A 17,758-nucleotide genomic window follows, 5' to 3' on the forward strand; every position below is an offset into this window, starting at 1 on the left:
AGAAGGAGGGAAGGAAGGAAGGGAAGGAAGGAAGGAAGGAAGGAAGGAAGGAAGGAAGGGAAGGAAGGAAGGAAGGAAGGAAGGAAGGAAGGAAGGAGGAAGAGGAAGGAAGGAAGGAAGGAAGGAGGAGGAAGGAAGGAAGGAAAGGAAGGAAAAAAGGAAGGAAAAGGAAGGAAGGAAGGAAGGAAGGGGGAGGAAGGAAGGAAGGAAGGAAGGAAGGAAGGAAGGAAGGGAAGGGAAGGGAAGGAAGGAAGGGAGGGAGGACAGGGAGGAAGGGAGGGAAGGAAAGAAAGAAAGAAGGAAGGAAGGAAGGAAGGGGGAGGAATGAAAGAAGAAAAGAGAGAGGGAAGGAAGGAAAGAGGGGAGGAGAGGAATGAAGGAAGAAAAGAGGGAGGGAAGTAAGAAAAGATGGAAGGAAGAAAAGAGGGGAGGGATGGAAGGAGGGAGGGAGGGAGGGAGGGAGGAAGGAACGATGGAAGGAAGGAAGGGAGGGAGGGAGGGAGGGTGGGAGAAGGGAAGAAAAATGGGAGGAAGGAAGAAAAGAGAAGAGGGAAGGAGGGAGGAAAGAAGGAAGGGGGAAGAAGGAAAGAGGGGAGGGAGGAGGGAAGAGAAAGGAAGGGGGAGGGAGGAAGAAAATAGAAGAGGGAGGGAGGAAAAAAGGAAGGAAGAAAAGAAGGAAGTGGAAAAAAAGGAGGGAGGGATGGGAGGGAGGAAGAAAAGAGGAAGGAAGGAAAGAAGGGAGGGAGGGAGGAGGTAAGGAAGAAAAGAAGGGATGTAGGGAGGGAAGGAGAGAGGGAAGAGGGAGGGAGGGAAGGAAGGAAGGAAGGGAGGGAGGAAGGAAGGAAGGAAGGAAGGAAGGAAGGAAGGAAGGAAGGGAAAAAGTAAGTGAGGGAGAAAAGGAAGGAGGGAGGAAGCAGGTGAGGGAGGGAAGGAGGGAAGGAAGGAAGTGAGGGAGGAAAAGAAGGGAGGAGGAAGGGAAGGAAGAAGGGAAGGAGGAAAAGGAAGGGAGGAGAGCAAGGGAGGGCGGGAGGAAGGGACTGTGTGATTCTCCACCAACCAAAGGTCATGGGGAAGGAAGGACAACTTGTGAAGCCACTGTGGAACGGATCCTCATTGCAAGTTATGCAATCCAGAAGGATATTATGGCCTCTGGGACTGAAAGACGCTAAGAAGAAATGGTGGGCGGCTCACAGCTGTCCAACACAGATGGCCATTCCAATTGCTCTTTTTGGAGAGCTGAGAGATAGGCGCTGGGACATAAATCATAATACTCCAAGAGTCGTAGAGATGGGCTCAGCCACCTCTGCTTTTTTTTGGATGAAGACATCGATGCCGATCATGAAAGAACTCCAAACACATTTTGCTAGGGAACTGCATGGAAGGGGAAGAGGAAATGGAAGGAAACAAGGGTGAAAGTAACCATAAAATAAACAAATTGGATATACTTATATCCAATTCTCACTTATCCAACATAAACGGGCCGGCAGAACGTTGGATAAGCGAATATGTTGGATAATAAGGAGGCATTAAGGAAAAGGCTATTAAACATCAAATTAGTTTATGATTTTACAAATTAAGCACCAAAGCATCATGTTATACAACAAATTTGACAGAAAAAGTAGTTCAATACGCAATAATGCTATGTAGTAATTACTGTATTTATGAATTTAGCACCAAAATATCACGATATATTGAAAACATTGACTACAAAAATGCGTTGGATAATCCAGAATGTTGGATAAGCGAGTGTTGGATAAGTGAGACTCTACTGTACTTTAAATCAGTGATTCCCAAAGTGGGTACTACCACCCCCTGGTGGGCGCTGCAGTGATCCAGGGGGGCGGGTGATGGCCACAGGTGCATTTGGGGGCGGGGGCCAGGGGAGGGGCGGGGCCTCTTTAGTCTCCTGTTTTTAACATTGTATGCTGCATGTTGATTTTAATGATTGTTTTTTTTACTGATGCTGATGTTTTTATTGGGATAATTGTGTTATTGCTCTGTTATTGTTATTTGATTGTTGTATCGGGCAAGGCCCCAAGTCCCTTCGGGGAGATGGGGCGGGGTATAAAAATAAAGTTATTATTATTATTATTATTATTCTCAAGTGCCGGAGATAGGGCTGATCCCCTGAGGTGCCTATTAGGACACAGGGGGCAGAGCTTGAGCAATTAGAATTACATCATGAAATTAAAATCATTTGATGTTTTTATTGGGATAATTGTGTAATTGTGTTATTGCTTTGTTATTGATATTTGATTGTTGTATCGGGCAAGGCCCCATGTAAGCCGCCCTGAGTCCCTTCGGGGAGATGGGGCGGGGTATAAAAATAAAGTTATTATTATTATTATTATTATTATTATTATTATTATTATTATTATTATGACACAGCAAACAAGATAGATATGCTGGATTTCCTATCACAAAATCACAAGTTGAACACTTCCCAAGTGTCTAGGACTGTGTGATGTATTTTCAGATGATACGCGCAGATCCCAGCAGAGTGGCCTTTTGCAGCTGGCAGATCGTAATTTTGTCAATGCCTATTGTTTCCAAATGCTGACTGAGATCTTTTGGCACGGCACCCAGTGTGCCCATCACCACCGGGACCACCTGCACTGGTTTCTGCCAGAGTCTTTGCAGTTCAATCTTGAGGTCCTGAGAGCGGCTGAGTTTTTCCTGTTGTTTTTCATCAATCCACTTGTCACCTGGGATGGCGACATCAATGATCCAAACCTTTTTCTTTTCCACAACAATGATGTCTGGTGTGTTGTGTTCCAGAACTTTGTCAGTCTGCATTCGGAAGTCCCACAGTATCTTTGCGTGCTCATTTTCCAAGACTTTTGCAGGTTTGTGATCCCACCAGTTCTTTGCTGCTGGGAGGTGGTACTTGAGGCATAAGTTCCAATGAATCATTTGGGCCACATAGTTGTGCCTCTGTTTGTAGTCTGTCTGTGCAATTTTCTTCCAGCAGCTGAGGAGATGATCAATGGTTTCGTCGGTTTCCTTGCACAGTCTGCATTTTGGGTCAACAGCTGATTTTTCGATCTTGGCCTGAATTGCCTTTGTCCTGATGTCTTGCTCCTGGGCTGCAAGGATCAGGCCTTCTGTCTCCTTCTTCAGGGTCCCATTCGTGAGCCAGAGCCAGGTCTTCTATTATTATTATTATTATTATTATTATTAATTGCCTTTGTTCTGATGGCTTGCTCCTGGGCTGCAAGGATCAGGCCTTCTGTCTCCTTCCTTCTTTAGTGTCCCATTCGTGAGCCAGAGCCAGGTCTTCTCCTTATCAGATATTATTATTATTATTATTATTATTATTATTATTATTATTATTATTATTATTATTATATCAAAATCAGGTAAAAGCAGCCAATGCCAGTTGCTTCTATCTATCAAGGTGATGCTGAGACATTGAGCAAAGCCCCTGATTCTCAAAATCCATCTTAATATTAAGTTACAAAACCTAAGTATCTTCAGGAAGCAAACTAGAAATGAAAATACCTCCGTCCTTAGAAATGCTCTTGTTAAACTGAATAACAGGAGATGTTTCCACGTCCCTTCTTTTTTCCAAATATATCCACCACATTCTTCAACACATACAGAGGGACTAATGTGGATGTTAAGTTTCAACTTAACTTTAATTACTTAAGGCATTTTGAGCAGCCAAAATGTCTTCCCCCTTTTTTTTCCTCTTTCTTTTTAACCCTGAGGGTTTTTCCTACATCTATTGCTTTGCTTGAATGGGCAGAATCCAATCTGTGCTTGATTTGCTTTTTAAAGTATATATGAATACATATAACACATATAGTGGGATGTATGCTTGATTTCCTCCGTGTATTAAAGGAGCCAAAAGATGTCAAAAGGAGAAAGTTGCTTTGCTTTGAAAGGCTTTCTTATGGAAATGTCCTCACCAAACTATAACTCCCAGGAATCCATAGTACTGAGCCAAGGCACTTAAAGTGCTACCAAACTGCATTATTTCTACAATGTAGACGAGTCTTTTCCAAAAGAGACAGCAGTGATGTGTCAAACAAATGCAATCTTTCACTTAGTTCATGCCTATGGGAACACATAATTTCTTCCCTTTTATCCAAAAGGCAATATTATGAGGTTGTTTTTTTTGTTTGTTTTACATTTGGAGATGTTTTTAATTATTTTTTATAATGAGGAATTTTGATTAGAATAAACCAATGGCTTGGAATTGAAGATAATATATCTGCACCAACTGCATTATTTTTCTGCATATATTTTCTCGCACTACAGAAGTCAAGGTATTTACCATATATACCCGAGTATAAGCCAACCTGAATATAAGCTAAGGCACCTAATTTTACCACAAAAAAACTGGGAAAACATTGACTCCAGTATAAGCCGAGAGTGGTAAATTTCAGAAATGAAAATAGATACTAATGAAATTACATTAATTGAGGCATCAATGGGTTAAATGTTTTTGAATATTTACATAAAGCTCACATTTAAGATAAGACTGTCCAACTCTCATCAAATCATTATTCTCATCTTCTTCAATGTAAATGTGCTTATGTATCCTTTTAATAATAATAGCGTAAAATAATACATGTAATAATAATAATAATAATAATAATAATAATAATAATAATAATAAAAAATACAGGAAAACAATACATGTAATAATAAATAGAGTAAAATAATAAATGCAATAATAATAATAATAAGATCATGTAACAATTATAATAATAATTATTATTATTATTACAGGAAAATAATACAGTAGAGTCTCAATTATCCAACACTCGCTTATCCAAGCCTCTGGATTATCCAAGCCATTTTTGTAGTCAATGTTTTCAATATATCATGATATTTTGGTGCTAAATTCGTAAATACAGTAATTACAACATAACAGTACTGCGTATTGAACTACTTTTTCTGTCAAATTTGTTGTATAACATGATGTTTTGGTGCTTAATTTGTAAAATCATAACCTAATTTGATGTTTAATAGGCTTTTCCTTAATCCCTCCTTATTATCCAAGATATTCGCTTATCCAAGTTTCTGCCAGCCCGTTTAGCTTGGATAAGTGAGACTCTACTGTACATGTAATAATAAATAGAGTAAAATAATAAATGCAGTAATAATAATAAGAACAGAGTGAAATAATAAATGCATTATTGTTAATAATAAAAATAGAGTAAAATAAATGTAATAGTAGCAACAATAATAGAGAAAAATAATAAGTGTAATAATACCAATAATAACAAAAATAATAAATGTACCATATATTCTCGAGTATAAGCTGACCCAAATATAAGCCAACCAGGACCCTCACCCGAGTATAAGCCAAGGGGGGCTTTTTCAGTCCTAAAAAAAGGGCTGAAAAACTAGGCTTATACTGGAGTATATACAGTACTTGGGAGTTTGCTCAGCATTCAACAGTTGATTCATTAGACCTGGATCTACATTGCTATATAATCCAGTTTATCTGCTTTGAATTGGGTTATATGAGTCTATATGACCATATAATCCAGCTGAAAGGAAATCATCTAGATTCAGAAACTGGGTTATATGGTAGTATAGATGGGGCCTTGGTCGGGACCAAGCAGTAGGATTTGGGCTAGGAGTTTGGAATACTACCCGTTCTCAATAGATAAGCAAAGACTTAATTTTACTGCCGAGGGGTGGGGGGATATAAGCAATTCTTCTATCAATTTCCAAGCACTTTGATTGAGGCTGCCAAAGGCCATTTTAATTCTATGTGGGTTAACATTTTTGACAACCCCACCCCGCCCAGCAATTTCAGCACAGAAATAGTAACAACAGGAAAAGATTATGTTGCATGCATTCGCGATAACCCCAAGCAACCACTTGCAAAAGTTGGATTTCCAAACAGCGGTGGAGGTTTGGGTGCGTCTTATCAGCACGACTTCAGATAAGAGCGACTTTGGCCAACGGATGAGAGATGAGCAATCACTTTCGTTCATGTGTCTTACAATTCAAAGGGAAATACTATCCTGCATTCTTTCTTTATACCCCAGCAGCTACAAATGCCAACTGGATTTTGGGCTGCATCAAAAGGAGTCTAGTGTCTCGATCAGGGGTCCCCAAACTAAGGCCCATGGGACAGATGCGACCCTCGAAGTTTATTTACCTGGCCCCTGTCCTAAACTTTAGACTTAGGGTTGACCTAATCTACCTGGTCTTTGGAGGTCTCTTTACTTACTTATGGCCTTATGAGATCGTCTAGATGGTCTTTGAATGTCTTTTTGCTTAGCTACGGCCTTATGAGACCATCTAGATGGCTTTTGGAGGTCACTTTCCTTACCTATGGTCCTATGAGACTGTCTAGATGGCCTTTAAGGGTCCCTTTCCTTACCTATGGTCTTCTGATAGCCTTATGAGATCATCTGGATGGCCTTTGAGGGTCTTTTTCCTTACCCATGGTCTTATGAGATCGTCTAGATGATCTTTGAAGGTCTCTTTGCTTAGCTACGGCCTTATGAGACCATCTAGATGGCTTTTGGAGGTCACTTTCCTTACCTATGGTACTATGAGACCGTCTAGATGGCCTTTAAGGGTCGCTTTCCTTACCGATGGGCTTCTGATGGCCTTATGAGATCATCTGGATGGCCTTTGAGGGTCTTTTTCCTTACCTATGGTCTTATGAGATCATCTAGATGGTCTTTGAAGGTCTCTTTGCTTAGCTACGGCCTTATGAGACCATCTAGATGGCTTTTATTATGACACAGCAAACAAGATAGACATGCTGGATTTTGTATCACAAAATCACAAGTCCAACACTTTCCAAGTGTCTAGGACTGTGTGATGTATTGGATGATGCGTGCAGATCCCAGTAGGGTGGCCTTTTGCAGTTGGCAGATCATGATTTTGTCAATGTCTATTGTTTCCAAATGCCAGCTGAGATCTTTTGGCACGGCACCCAATGTGCCCATCACCACTGGGACCACCTGCACTGGTTTCTGCCAGAGTCTTTGCAGTTCAATCTTGAGGTCCTGAGAGCGGCTGAGTTTTTCCTGTTGTTTTTCGTCAATGCGACTGACCCCTGGGATGGCAACATCAATGATCCAAACCTTTTTCTTTTCCACAGCTGTGATGTCTGGTGTGTTGTGTTTCAGAACTTTGTCAGTCTGGATTCGGAAGTCCCTCAGTATCTTTGCGTGCTCATTTTCCAATACTTTTGCAGGTTTGTGATCCCACCAGTTCTTGACTGCAGGGAGGTGGTACTTGAGGCATAAGTTCCAATGAATCATTTGGGCCACATAGTTGTGCCTCTGTTTGTAGTCTGTCTGTGCAATTTTCTTACAGCAGCTGAGGATATGATCAATGGTTTTGTCGGCTTCCTTGCACAGTCTGCATTATTATTATTATTATTATTATTATTATTATTATTATTATTATATTCCCATCTTTCTCTCCATAAAGAGACTCAAAGCAGGTAACATTAAAAGCATTAAAATACAATTTTAAAAATACAAATATTGAAAATGGTATTAAACGTCATACGTATTTAAAACAATTCAGATTAAATCCACAAAAACATATAAAACTCTTTATGCTGCTACGTTTCTGAAAACTAATTTGGAGGGGAATGTCTTTTTCTTCTGCTTCGTGTCCTTAATGTTCTTTCGGCTTGTTGTGGCTTCTTGTGACTCGAACCTTTTTTTTTTTTTTACTTCCTGAATGTTTTGTGCAAATGTTATCTCTTTGTTTGTGTCATAGCTATAGATCTATGACTCAATAGTTCGCTGCCCTTTTTATGTGTGCATAAGGTGGGATAAAGGTATTTTAATGCATTCATTGTTGGGGAGAAAAGAAAAAAGAATAAGTAATTGAGGCCCTTGGTCTTTTGCAACTCCGAAACGTTGTGATGTACTACTCATTCAATATTTCCTTACAGCCTGTTCTTCATCTGACTTGGAAGGAAGTCAATATATGATATTTTAAATGTCAAAGAGGAAATGTCTTTGGATTGAAGGTGGCTGAGACACATCTGCTTAGACAGTGATGGGAAATATTCAATCCCCGGCTGCTTTTTTGCCCCTGCTAACATCATTTCTCCACTTTTGCTATAACAACACTGCGGTTAAAAAACAGAGAAGTTAAAATCCATATTTCTTTTCTCACTCTTTTCCCTTCCCTTTTGGATGCGGAAAGGGTGAAACGGCAGAAGAGTAACTGGGAATATTGCTACCAGGTTGGGACAATTCATAGAATCATAGAATAGTAGAGTTGGAAGAGACCTCGTGGGCCATCCAGTCCAACCCCATTCTGCCAAGAAGCAGGAAATTGCATTCAAAGCACCCCCGACAGATGGCCATCCAGCCTCTGCTTAAAAGCCTCCAAAGAAGGAGCCTCCACCACAGTCTGGGGGAGAGAGTTCCACTGCTGAACAGCCCTTCTCACAGTGAGGAAGTTCTTCCTAATGTTCAGGTGGAATCTCCTTTCCTGTAGTTTGAAGCCATTGTTCCATTGCGTCCTAGTCTGCAGGGCAGCAGAAAACAAGCTCCCTCCCTCCTCCCTTTGACTTCCCTTCACATATTTGTACATGGCTATCATGTCTCCTCTCAGCCTTCTCTTCTGCAGGCTAAACATGCCCAGCTCTTTAAGCCGCTCCTCATAGGGCTTGTTCTCCAGACCCTTAATCATTTGAGTCGCCCTCCTCTGGACGCTTTCCAGCTTGTCAACATCTCCCTTCAACTGTGGTGCCCAGAATGGGACCCAGTGTGATTCCAGGTGTGGTCTGACCAAGGCAGAATAGAATAAGGGGGAGCAGGACTTCCCTGGATCTAGACGCTATTCCCCTATTGATGCAGGACAGAATCCCATTGGCTTTTTTTGCTGCCGCATCACATTGCTGGCTCATGTTTAACTTGTTGTCCACGAGGACTCCAAGGTCTTTTTCGCACACACTGCTGTCAAGCCAGGCATCGTCCCCCATTCTGTTTCTTGAATTCCATTTTTTCTGCCGAAGTGAAGTATCTTGCATTTGTCCCTGTTGAACTTCATTTTGTTAGTTTCGGCCCATCTCTCTAGTCTGTCAAGATTGTTTTGAATTCTGCTCCTGTCTTCTGGAGTGTTGGCTCTCCCTCCCAGTTTGGTGTCGTCTGCAAACTTGATGATCGTGCCTTCTGACCCTTCGTCTAAGTCGTTAATAAAGATGTTGAACAGAACCGGGCCCAGGACGGAGCCCTGCATATGGCACTCCACTCGTGGCTTCTTTCCAAGATGAGGACGACGCATTGGTGAGAATCACCCTTTGGGTTCGTTCGCTTAGCCAATTACAGATCCACCTAACCGTAGTTTTGTCTAGCCCACATTTTACTAGTTTGTTTGCCAGAAGGTCGTGGGGGACTTTGTCGAAGGCCTTACTGAAATCCAGGTACGCTACATCCACAGCATTCCCTGTATCGACCCAACTCGTAACTCTATCGAAAAAAGAGATCAGATTAGTCTGGCATGACTTGTTTTTGGTAAATCTGTGTTGACTATTAGCAATGACCGCATTTGTTTCTAAGTGTTTGCAGACCACTTCCTTAATAATCTTTTCCAGAATTTTGCCCGGTATCGATGTGAGGCTGACCGGACGGTCCAATTGGGAAGGGATGCTTTATTGAAGAGGACAGAACATGAAACTTTCTGCATACAATCTGATTGTGGAAAACAGACTTTTTGGGACTACAGATCCCAGAATCCTAGAGGTAGTATGCTAGATGGAAGACCCTGAGAGCTGTAGTTATATGCTCATCCATTGATGCCAACAGCTATTCTTTCCATCGCAGTCTGTTTATGATAACTTCATGTTCTGCTTCCCCATTATTCTCACTGAAAGATTAGTCAAAAATTTGATTTTTCTTTTCTCCTCTTTGGAGATCCAAAAGACCATTGGTGTTGATATTGATGGTCTTTCCCTAAGTTTGCTTCAGTAATGTGTTGTCAAAGGCTTTCATGGCCAGAATCACTGGGTTGCTGTGAGTTTTCTGGGCTATGTTCCAGAAGCATTCTCTCCTGACGTTTCGCCCACATCTATGTCAGGCCATCACCAGAGGTTGTGAGGTCTGTTGGAAACTAGGAAAGTGGAATGATGTCCAGGGTGAGAGAATGATCTCTTGTTTGTTGGAAGCAAGTGTAAATGTTGCAATTGGCCAGCTTGATTAGCATTGAATGGCCTTGTAGCTTCAAAGCCTGGCTGCTTCCTGCTTGGGGGAATCCTTTGCTGGGAGGTGTCAGCTGGCCCTGATTATTTCCTGTCTGGAATTCCCCTCTATTGAAAATTGGATATTAAGAATCCTAGATATTAGGAATATGGACTCATTGACACAAATGTGGGCACAGAATAGATCAAATGGACAGTCGACAGATTGGAACAAACTAAGACTTTATTTGAAGAACGAGAAAACAGAACTTTACTAAAGATGAACTTAAAATAACCCTCGGACAGATAGATTACAGAGTCCAATGTTGACATAGGAAAAAGATCAAGAAAATACGATCTGCAACTCAGGAAATCTGGAAGTATGACAAAAAATTTTCCTTTTTATTTATTTATTTATTTATTTACAGTATTTATATTCCGCCCTTCTTTCTCACCCCGAAGAGGACTCGAGGCAGATTACAATGAACACATATATGGCAAACATTCAATGCCAACAGACAACATTCAGTTTTAGACAGACACAGAGGCATTTTTTCCTTGTTCTTTTTAATTTTTATTTTTATTTTCCTTTCCCCCCCTTTTTTTAAATATACCATTTTCTCATATTTTCTCACCTATTCATATTCCAACTTTCTCTTTCTATAAATTGTTCCACCACTCTTATTGTAACTTCAAAACCAAAATAAAATTAGTAAAAAAAAAAAAAAAAGTGGAAAGGTCTGAAAACTAATTCAAGGATGAGCTTTGACTCATGGGTTTTTTTCCTGGACAGTTTGCTCTATTTATTTATTTATTTATTTTTGGAGAAGAAAAAGAGAAGATCAGTGAGTCTGGAAGGGGAGATGGCTACCAAAACAGCCCAGAGACCAGCAAGCCACATTTGGACCATGCTTTATTGCACTTTCTCAAGATATTATACAAAATGGTCCAAAATCTATTTCTAAATGTTCAACTAAAGTCATTGCAACGATAGGAAATTAGAGGAGTGAGCCATGGAGGGACAGAGTTCCTATGTAGGAGTGCAAATTCCTTTGTTTTGGCCCCATTTCCATGAAACTTGTTTGCACAATGCCATCTTGAACGTCTCTGTTCTTTCCCCAGAAGTATCCAAGGAGGCTGGAACAAGAAGAGGTTTCAGGGATGGCATATGGTGGATGCAATTTGCAGTCCCAAATCCCTGCTCCCCTTTCCTCCTTTTGAGCTGAACATTACTTGGCTGCGAAATATATTGCTGGGTTCCTCCAGAGACTCATTAGAAGAAGCCCAGATAAGTCTGAAGCCGAGCACATGGGCTTCTGCTTGGCCGGCAATGCCAATTTTGTCGAGGTATACAAGGGAAGATAGGATCCGTGTTTCTTATTTGACCAGTGGGTAGTGAGGCAGCAGCTGAAACTTCCCGAACATTTCTACCTATTAAAACGCATTTCTTGATTTCTCTGGAGCCAAAGGGGCTTCCGGAAAAAGAAGGATGGAGAGATCTTTCAACATGACACTGCTGGCATTTGCAGAAATCAAATCACATCACGTTTTATTGATTAGCCCATCGGCCGTATCAAAACATTTAACACATAGACATACATACAACATACAAACAGCGGTACAAAAGAAGTTAAAATAAACATATAAGCTGTTAACAAGATCCTGTTCAGGTCAATATCTGCATCACCTCCACAGTTTACCCCAATTGATTCCAAATACAGTAGAGTCTCACTTATCCAACACTCGCTTATCCAACGTTCTGGATTATCCAACGCATTTTTGTAGTTGATGTTTTCAATACATCATGATATTTTGGTGGTAAATTTGTAAATACAGTTATTACTACATAGCATTACTGTGTATTGAACTACTTTTTTTGTCAAATTTGTTGTATTATTTATTTATTTATTTATTTACAGTATTTATATTCCGCCCTTCTTTCTCACCCCAAAGGGGACTCAGGGCGGATTACAATGAACACATATATGGCAAACATTCAATACCAACAGACAAACAACATACATTAGACAGACTCAGAGGCATTTTTTTAAACATTTTTCCAGCTTCATGATTCCGGCCACAGGGGGAGCTATTGCTTCACCGTCCACTAGTGGCTATACTTCCTCATTCCTTTCCTCGTGTTTTGCTGGCAGTTTTATGGTGTTGTAAATTTGCCTCCCGCATAAAGCGTCCCTAAATTTCCCTAATTGACAGGTGCAACTGTCTTTCCGGGCTGCATAGGTCAACAGCAAGCCGGGGCTATTAATGGTCGGAGGCTTAACCCGACCCGGGCTTCGAACGCATGACCTCTCGGTCAGTAGTGATTTATTGCAGCTGGTTACTAGCCAGCTGCGCCACAGCCCGGCCCCAACATGATGTTTTGGTGCTTAATTTGTAAAATCATAGCCTAATTTGATGTTTAATAGGCTTTTCCTTAATTCCTCCTTATTATCCAACATATTCACTTATCCAACATTCTGCCGGCCCGTTTATGTTGGATAAGTGAGACTCTACTGTATGCAATTCTCAACTGTGTTGCTTTGAATAAGAAAAGGGCTGTTTTGTGTGTTATTTTAGAATTCTGGCCGGCCAACAAAAATGAAGTTTTAATATGTGGGTCCCAGTGTGTTTTGTGAATAATGTATGGCCCGAGGCAATGGTCTCTCTCTTTCTTATACAATTCACAGCCGAACAGAACATGTGCGATATCCTCCACCTCTGATGCTCCACAAATACAAAATCATTCGTTGTAAGGAACTTGATTAAACCTTCCGTGTTTGACCATCGTATCCAGCTGCTCAAAATGAGCTCTGGTAAATACCCTCCTGAAGTGTTTAGGCATTTCTGTCTTTGGATACGGGGCTATTTGGAAAGTATGTTTAAAACAGCTTAACCATTTCAATGAGCCAGTTTACTCAGGGTAGCAAGGTCTTTTTGGCCTTCTATATCCAGTACTCGTTGAGCAACTATTTTTGGGTTTAGTTCTTCTAAGAGATTTGGATACCAAATCGGAAGTCCACAACTCTTAATGTATTTTGTCAGATGAACTAGCCAAGAGGACTGATGTTGCAGAAATGAGGTCCCATATTAGGTTATTAGTAGGCTTGTGTATTTTGCGTAAATCACTATCCGCTTCTGCTTGCCAGATACCAGATAATCCCATATCCATTTTCCAGCACCTCCTGAAAATGGACCCACTGTTGAATGGGCATTTTTGTTCCACATCCGAAAAAAACAAAATGTTTGTTTCGACCCAATGGCGAATTTACAAGGTTCTCCTTTCCCCTGGGAGCCTTTCCTTTCTTCCCTTCAAGGGAGCCTGGGCATCAGCAATAGGGCTAAGAAAGCACCCTATACAGCCCATTTTGTGGGGGGCTTCCCAAAAGCTCCCCTTCCATATCCTTCATTCAGACTGAATTCAAAAAGTTATCACTCTTAAGTTTCGGGATCCTTTCCTATAGAGGAGGAGTCCGAGTTTAATACTTCTTAAAGCTGTTCTACTCTAGAGGAGAGGCAGGCATGCACTTTTTTTCCGTAGGCCCAGCACCAGCAGCATGCCACGCAGCTTTCCAATTTAGGAATTTTAAGGAAGCTTGGGGAAGGAAGAGCAATGACCTGGAGCTCAGTGGAGCTCTAAGCTATCTTTCCTGGACTACCTTAAAAATCCCCTCTCTTTTGCCTGTATGGCCGCAATCTCTTTTCAGCTTGAGGTTTTGCGTCCTTAAAGCTGTTTCTACTTTCTGCTCTAGAGGAGAAGTAGCCTTCTCGTTTTGTTTGCTGGGATTACTATTATTATTAATTATTATTATATTTTAGAAATATTTTTTGAAGGAGAGGAGGGGAAGGAGGAAAAGAAGCCAAAGGGGTGAAAACCCCTAAATACACATGCACCCCACCCACCATCCCTCAGATCCCCAACTCCCAGTCAGTCCCACAAAATCAGGAAAATAAAGCAAAATTGAAAAGATTCAACTTGTCGCACCTCAGGTTAACTTCACCTTGCTGTATACACCAAACTGCACACAGGTTGAAGTCTTTTTTAGTTTATTAGAAAATAGAAGATAAAAAGTTCTTTAAAAGCAAAAGTAAAGTTCCAAACGATCGTTACAAAATAAAGCCTTAGAGAATAATCCAAAAAATCACAAGGAATGAACAAAGTCCCATAAGAGCATGACAAAGTTCCATGAACATGAACACAAAAGCTGCAAGATAATCCAGGAAAACGAGAGCTTGCTTCTTGATTGAACGAAAGTTGCTTTGACAAAGGTTTGTCTCCAAACACATTGCTTTAATATCCCTTGCAAAGCACGAAAGCATTTCTCTGGCCTCTAACCTCCCTTTTGTTTGCAATTCTCACACTCTTCTAAACCCTGAATTCCAAACGGTCAGCTCGATCTAAGGAACCTGTTTTGTCAAGATCAGCCTGCTTGTTAGTTTACTGAGCCTCATTATCAGACTGAGAACTGTCCTCCTTTTCCAAGTCAATTTGCACCTGGCTAGTTTCAGTATCATCAACATCAACATCATTCCTACTGCAATGATGGAGCCAGTTCTTCTATATTTCCTCCTCTTCCCTAGTCCTTCTTGCCTTCCTATCACTGGAATTCTCCCTAAACAATTTTCAATATGGTTCCCCAATTTTCTACTGCAAATAGGAAGCCCAAGGTGGTAGTGAGATATGGATTTCCATCAACTTGAATCCACTGGTTTCCTTTCCCATAGCTTCCCATTGGTGGAAAGAGTGTCACTGGCCATTCCTTTCGCCAGTGATATCTTTGCATCCTCCTTACAACATTTTATCAAACAGGAAAATATTTAATTCCAATGGAAGGGAAAACAAGTATTATTTCTCTGCTTCCCATTCCCTTCCTCCTCTCCAAATGGCATTCGGTGCCTCCGATGACCATCCGCTTTTCCGTCTTCTTCTGCGGCGGGTCTGGTGTTATAATTGGACACATGCTTTTGACACCTACCAGGCGAGATCTGCTCGTTTTTGTCACCAATTTTAAACTGCGACTTTGTTGCCGTCTTCCCATCCGGGCGTCTTATTAAGGGCTTGTCAAAAGGTGAGGCGAGTGAATGTTTAATGAGGAGCCTGCCTCTGCCAAAGAGAAAGGAGGAAGGAGGAAGAGAGCGAGAGAGAAAGATAGTAATTATGCCACCGCTTCTCCTGAGACCGAGATAGGGCTCCCATTGCCAAAGAAGACAAAGCAGGTGCCAATTCTCTTGCACACAATTCCAGCTGAAATGAATGGAAGTTGCTCTGGAAAGAGCGGGCGGTCAAGAATGCCAGCCAAGTGGTTGAGAATGATTGCAACCTTTGGGTCACAGGAAGGATGGGGACACTTCAAATTATTGCACAGACCTGAATAAAACAGGAACGGGGAGAAGGAAGCTCTCTGGGCCATTTATATAAAAACCTAGGATGTTTTCTTAGCCAGCATCAGAATATTCTTCTGCTGAGCTTGACTACTGATTGGGATTACTAGTGTCTATGTTTTAAGTTGGAAACTAAGGTAAAGGCAAAGTCATGTCTGACTCTGGGGGTTGGTGCTCATCTCCATTTCTAAGCCGAAGAGCCGGCGTTGTCCATAGACACCTCCAAGGTCATGTGGCTGGCATGACTGCATGGAGCGCCGTTACCTTCCCGCCAGAGCGGTACCTATTGATCTACTCACATTGGCATGTTTTCGAACTGTTAAGTTGGCAGAAGCTGGAGCTAACAGCGGGCTCTCACTCCCCTCCCGGGATTTGAACCTGGGACCTTTCGGTCTGCAAGTTCAGCATCTCAGCACTTTAACACACTTCACCACCGGGGCTCCCAAGTTGGAAACTAGGATGTGTAAACATTAGCATCTTTAAATAAAAAGTTGGATGGATATCTTTCAGGAGGACTTTATCTATCAATTCCTACAAAAACCCAACTAGCTGGCTCTTTAATGTCCCTTCCGACTCCATGTTTCTCCGATTCCTGGCCTTGCCAATGAGGTATTATAGATAAGAATGAATTATGCAAAAGTGAGTGACATGACAAATAACCCTCCTCTCCTACAGATTCTGCAAGTGTGCCGTCACGCCTGGGGCTATAATTCTTATCGAAAGAGGCATGGATGTGACATCTTTCCCCCAGGGGATTGCTTCTTGCTCTCCTTTAGGAAAGCTGGAACTCCCAAGGATCAAAGCACTGTAGATAACTCAAAACTGGTTTTACTATTTACAAAAAGTTATCCCTTTAAGGCAATAAGCTGGAAGGCGTAAAGGAAAATATACATTACAGTCTCTGGTTGTCTTGGGTCCAAGGAGCTTTGCAGCTGAGAAGCTTTTCCAGGTCCCTCTTTCTCAATGGCTGAGAATGCCGGAGCAATCCTCAGCCTCAGTCCAAATGGCCTATGTTTGAAGACACAGAGCCTTCCTCTGGTGCCAAAGAACTGGTTTGAACGTCGTCCAGATTGGTCTGAACATGAAACATAAGTCTCAAGGGTAAGAACCTCAGAATTGGTGCTAAGAGGTAACTTAATCAAGGACTTTTAGAGCCAAGTCTCTCTCTCACGTCCATCTGGTAGAAAGCTTGATGGTGGAATGAAAAAGGAAACACTGTCCTACTCCAGGAAGAGGTGGAGCCAAACAATTGAGCTGAGGGAGCAATATAACTGGTGCAAACAACATTGATTGGCAGCTATAAATAACCAATCAATCCAACTACATTTACAGGGTAAAAAGGCAAAACCAGGCATGATACAACAATTCAGATCTTGCAACTTACAGTTCCACATATAGATGGTGCCACTCGCGCCGTCACAGCAAGCCAAGGTTCCCCTCAGTCTAGTTATATATGTTACCAACTCAAAATACCTGGTAATTGCCATCATGTACATTGTTTCCACACCCCACCCAAGTCTTAAAATTAATGGATCAATAAATTAACAAGTACTGCTTTGGCCCGGCAGGATCAGTCTCGTGCCAAGGCCTCTTTGCCTTTGGCACCGCTGGGGTCCTGTAATTAAACCAAGTCCACTGCTGTCTGGGAATGAGTTGCTCCACCATAGATCATGGGAGCAAAGTTGTCGCATTTAAGAGCGATCAGTAATCCATTATGGACTGCTGCCAAAGGAAGAGAGCGCCCTTTCAATGTGGCAGGAAAGGAGCCGTCCAAGCGGAGCGTATTAAAAGCTGGCTTCCTGCTCCCGGAGTGAGATGAAACTGGAGGTGAGTCAATGTTGGCTTTTGCAACCAGAGAGTTGAATGATACGTGCCTTCAGATCACCCAAGGGTACATCTACAAGGAAGAATTAATGCATGCCACTTGAACTGCCACTGCTCTGAGATCCTGGGAGTTGTGGTTTGGGGAGGCACCAGCGCTCTTTGACAGACTACTAGTCTTGCAAAACTACAAGCCATCTCAAAGGTGCTACAAGATCCCTTTGCTAAATAATCCAGACCAACCCAGCCATGCCTTGGAATTCTTCCAATAGCTGAGGCTTAGGAAAGGCATTTCAGTTTTATACCTAGAGGGCATCTAGACTGGGCCCCTGGTGGCACAGTGTGTTAAAGCGCTGAGCTGCTGAACTTGTGGACCGAAAGGTCCCAGGTTCAAATCCCGGGAGCGGAATGAACACCCGCTGTTAGCCCCAG

At 41.8% G+C, this 17,758-nt stretch overlaps 1 long non-coding RNA gene across 3 annotated transcripts in view; it reads left to right on the plus strand.

The window, feature by feature from the left end:
* Positions 1 to 17,758, plus strand: part of LOC134294074 (uncharacterized) — a 52,188-nt gene that overhangs the window by 22,427 nt on the left and 12,003 nt on the right. Inside the window, exon 2 of one of the 3 annotated variants that reach the window (XR_010001058.1) lies at positions 7,082 to 7,177. The exons of the other annotated variants lie outside the window; for them this stretch is intronic. This is a non-coding gene — a long non-coding RNA (uncharacterized LOC134294074). The remainder of the gene's footprint in view (positions 1 to 7,081; positions 7,178 to 17,758) is intronic. 3 annotated transcript variants of the gene reach the window in all.

This window comes from Anolis carolinensis, unplaced genomic scaffold (genome assembly GCF_035594765.1).
Source record: "Anolis carolinensis isolate JA03-04 unplaced genomic scaffold, rAnoCar3.1.pri scaffold_12, whole genome shotgun sequence".
Lineage (NCBI taxonomy): Eukaryota > Metazoa > Chordata > Lepidosauria > Squamata > Dactyloidae > Anolis > Anolis carolinensis.